Source organism: Oryzias latipes, chromosome 4 (genome assembly GCF_053564925.1).
Source record: "Oryzias latipes strain Hd-rR chromosome 4, Olatipes_Hd-rR_3.1".
In the NCBI taxonomy this organism is placed as follows: domain Eukaryota; kingdom Metazoa; phylum Chordata; class Actinopteri; order Beloniformes; family Adrianichthyidae; genus Oryzias; species Oryzias latipes.
Genome location: NC_136240.1, coordinates 28157379 through 28162199, shown reverse-complemented (window position 1 = coordinate 28162199; position 4821 = coordinate 28157379).

The window sequence follows — 4821 nt, the reverse complement described above, 5'->3', positions numbered from 1 at the left end:
GCGACAGTTGCAGTCGCAATACGGTACTCCGGTTTGCTACAGACGTCACGCCGAACTCCGTTAACAAAAACACCTCTTTAGTAAAATTACATTTTAAAAGTACATAATCTACGTATTAGTACAATATATGGATAACTTAATGTTCTTTAACAGGGTTTCTTTAATTCGCCTTTGTTTGTTTTTTAAACTTTTGTTTTATTTTTACAATATTTTACTTTTTTTGCTGCCCTGTCATGCAGTTAGGTTATCTTGTGTTAGTGTCTGGTAATATTTAAAATGGGCATTCACATTATCACAATATAACAACATTTGTTCAAAAATTTTCCTCATGACTGTGTTTACTTCATAGTTTATCAGTATCAGAAGGTTTGATACTAAACATTTTTGCAAAAATCAACCTCAAATTAATGCAGGTTTTCTTTTTTAGGCCTACATGAAACCCAACAAAATCAATAATTAATCTCCAAATAGGTATACGACATTATAATCTGCTAATTTTGCTGTTTAAAAGCAAGCACATTATTAAATAGAAATGTTTGCGTTATAAAGTTTATTAAAGACATTTTTTTAGACTCACCAAAACATTTGTCATAAGTTTTCATCTTTCTTTAGGGCTAAAAATAAAATAGAGATTTACTTGGGTGGTAATTATATTTAATTATATTAAACTGCTCATATTTCTGTTAATCAATAGAATTATTTTTTTAAAGATGTAGATGCTTAAAAGACACACTATGAAGTTAAGTTATTACTTTTATTAGTATTAATGACAAATTTAGCTGATGTAATCTTTCAGCCTAAAAGTTTCAATCTCCTCACATCCCAATCAAAATCATAGGCACTTATAAGTACAGGGACACACACAAATAATAGATTATTGAAACTAGTTTAATTCAAAAAAAGATATTATACACCGTTTTTTCCTAAACAAATTTTAAAAATGAAGTAAAGAATGAAGTATCACCAGCAGAGGTCCTGGATAAAGGAGGCCCTATGCAAGTTTAATGCGCAACAACTTCATCCAAACACAATTTGCTTTGTTCTCAAAGGATGGCAGAGCTGAAATAGAGCCAAACCAGTGTAAGAAACATTTTTATTTACTAAGCTTTGAACTTAATATTACTATCGGTGTTACTCCAAGAAGAAAGCATTTTTCCTGCTTTTTATTAAAATGTAAATTTTTTTTACAAAAAGGGGACAACCAATGCATTTTACATTTTTTAGGTTATTATTCTGGGGAAAAATGTACACTTAAATATAAAAACCCCTCCTGTTTTTTGTTCTTTTCCCTTGACCATACAAAGTTCATCCCTATCTTATACTTTGTTGTCATTTATTTATTTATTTATTTATTTCTTTATTTATTTATTTATTTATTTATTTATTTATTTATTTATTTATTTATTTTCAAGTTGGTAAATCTTGTGTTGGTTGCAGCATTCATTTTAATAGAGGTATGATGTTATGAAGGAGTATCATGAAATAAGTGTACGTTAAGAAAAAGTTATGATCTGAACATCAGGAGTATCTAACTTTTTTTCGTTGCAGTAGTGCTTTACATTTGTTGCAATTAACCCAAGCTGCATATGAAAATAGTTAAGGGTTGTGCTTGGTGTTTAAAAACTCAAATGTAAAAATTAATGAAGCCTCTCTCTCTTCCTCTGCTGCTTTTGGGTTAGCACTCCTCTCCATGGAAACGGCAGCCAGCAGCGTGTGAAAAGAGTTGTGAATGGAGTTGGTGGGAAAAGGCTGCATCTCTCTCCCGTTCTCTGCAGTCTCTTCCTCCTCGGTCGCCCCTTGTTGTGGTAAACAACTTCTCGACCACGTGAGGCTTCCCATCCTCTGTGCTTCTTTAGCTGGGAAACAGTTAATGAGTGGGATGGTTGGTGGGTTACTTAATGAGCTTCTATCTGTCTTTTTTTGAAACCCTTTTTTTCGTGTGAGAGGGTGGGTTTGGGCTGGACAGCAGAATTGTGCTCTTTTGTTGCTGAAATCCAGGGTTTGTTTGGCTCCAGTCATCCAGAGAATCGACACTCTGGCTCTGTTAACTGTTTCTCTGCAGCTTTTTATTTAGTAATGTTTTTTAACTTAGAAGCAAGGCAAGACCCCCCCCCCCCCCCCATTCCAGCTGTAATTAAAGTAAGAACTGCAAACATGAAAAAAGTACACTTACTGGAGAGAGAAAAAAAAACAAAAAACAAATGTCTTTGGTAGCAGGAAGTTCCCGCTCTGTGATTTATGCTATTGGTTAAATTTTATTGATTGCTTCATTCCACACGACCGCCTCTGACTGACCTCCTGTAGTGGAGTGGGCCACGTCTTTGGAGCCAGCAGCTGAGCTCCTTCTAACCGATTGACCCCTTTGGGTCGTTTTGTCCTGCATGCAAGCAACATAGAGAGGAGTCGATGCTTTTAAGTTGTGTGTCATTTTATCTTCTTAAAGAAAAGAGAAATGTCTGTTTTTCAATCTTAGACCTCAAATATTTGGTTCCAAACTTCAACAAGATGATCACTGCTTTTTTAATGAAAACTGGGGTGGGGATATTTTTAAAATCATAAATTTTTTCAAAGTCTAAGTTTGAAATTTACTTTTGAAAGTTTTTTTATTTGGTGGATCTTTAGGTGAACTAAACAAAACTTTAGTGTCGTAAATCGCATGTCATATCGTTATTGAGATGGCCAGAGCAAACTCTGGCCATTTTGCATCTCTAGGCATTAAAACTGTACACTTCGAGTGCAGGGCTGCCCAAAACAAGGTCCTTAAGTTCACCACCCCACCTGGTCTCCAGCTCTCCCTGCACCGGTTTCTGCTGTTAACTAACCGGGACTAGGTGTGTACAGTCAATCCGAGTTTGGACACACCTGAGTCAGCTCAAAAGCAACAAGCAGGACAGGAAGCACTACATAAAAGGGAGTTCTGTAGATCCCAAGGATCAGGGTTGGGTTGCCCTGACCTAGTGTCTTTGAGCATTACCTGGTTTGTCTTTTACTGTGGGGCAGCAACAAAAAAGTTAAATGTCAAGTTCTGAGTCCTAAATTATGATTCTTACTCAGCCTAAACACTCAATCCCACTTTATTTTCTAAGTTTTTTCCTATTTATGTGTATTTGTATGTATTCACATCTATTTGGTTTATTTTTATTTTTTATTTTTATTTTAATATAGGGGACAGCGCATATTAATTAACATTTCTGTCAATATGCCAGAGTTAGCCAAAGGGCTATTTTTCATCTGCAGTTCCTGGGTAGATGTTAAAATCACCCTAAAAGATCAAAGTAAAATGACATATTTACATAATATTGGTTTTGGTTAATTGCTTGTGTTTGTGTCTGTAATTTCTTTGTTTTTGTGAAGATCAATGTATATTTTGAAGTTTGAAATGAGTTTTTCTTCTGTAAAGAACTTTGAGTTGCTATTTTAGGAAAAAGGCTTTATAAATTTAGCTTGGTTTCCTTTGATTTTGGTTCTATAAATTTTAAATGCAGAGGCTTGGCCATGGAAACTCCTTCTATAAGTTTGGCATGCTCTGTTTGAGGCAACCCGAAGGCCATATGACGTTTGGAGGCTTCCTTCTTCAAGTTGTCCTTCTAGTAACTTTGGATTTGACACACTGAGTGTGCAATGGAAGAACTGTGGAATCTGAGATGTAGCTTGGGCTCTCTGACCTTAAATATGAAGGTTGGTGATCATTGCTGATGTCTTTTCTTCTTTGTAAAAAGAAATGGGCCTTAAAGCACCAAAAATTCCATATCTTTTTTAAATCTACAATAACCATATGGTGCTTAAATTTTTTTAACCAAAGACATTTAATTAATAAAAATTGGGTTCTTCAGACTGTGCTGCATTTACCTTTTTGCTGCTCTCACAGTTCATTTGTCAAGGAAAGTCCCACCTTGCTGAGCATCTGAGGTCTGATCTTTGGTCAGACTGTCTCTGTTTCTTCAAAACAGAATCAGCTCTAACGGGATAAAAGTCTTAACAGGATTAAAACTGTTTTTGTCGCGTTTAGACTGGACAGATCAGCTGTGATGACTCAGGTGAAGCAGGTCGCACTTACAGCCAATGCTGCCTCTGAACCAACATTAACCTTTGTTCATTTTCAATATGTTTTTGTGGTAAAGCTTAACAGGAAAAGCTCTTACACATGCTTGAGTTACCAGGTCATAGTTGACTTTATCAAATAACCGGGTTACTAAGAATCAGGTTTGTAAGGAATCAGAAAAAGCTTGTTTTTCTGCTAGGAAAAATCCGTTTAAAAAAACGTCAACAGCATAAAGTCTGCCTACGCGCCAAACTACTAAAGGAGAAAAACAGACATATAACACAGCCATGATGTTCCTAAGAAAGAACTAAATACGGCTACTTGTGTGCATAAAAATGTAAAATAATCATGTAATAAACCTCTACATCTGATAGTAATAATGATAAATCTCCATCAACTTGTTGCTTTGTGATTCTAGCCCTCCTACTTCTGTGATCACCCTTTAACTTTATTAACCCCCCCCCCCCCCCCCCTTTTTTTTTCTCCCCTTTCCCTTGTACCCTCATCCCCCATCCCTGACATCTCACTCTCCCCTTCTCTCCTTTTTTTTTCTGTCCGGTCCAACAAAAAAAGTGCATACAAACCTAATCAATATGAATAAAGTTTAGCCTCAATTACAAAAGGGTTTATACAAATATGCACCTCGTGTGTCAGAAGATTCATAACTCCATGTTGTAACAGTAAAACCTGTTAAACACAAGAGGCCTGCAGCTCTGATCTGTCTGCTTAACTGCTGGATAGGACAGGTAAAAAAAGATAAAGAAAGAAGAATAAGTAAA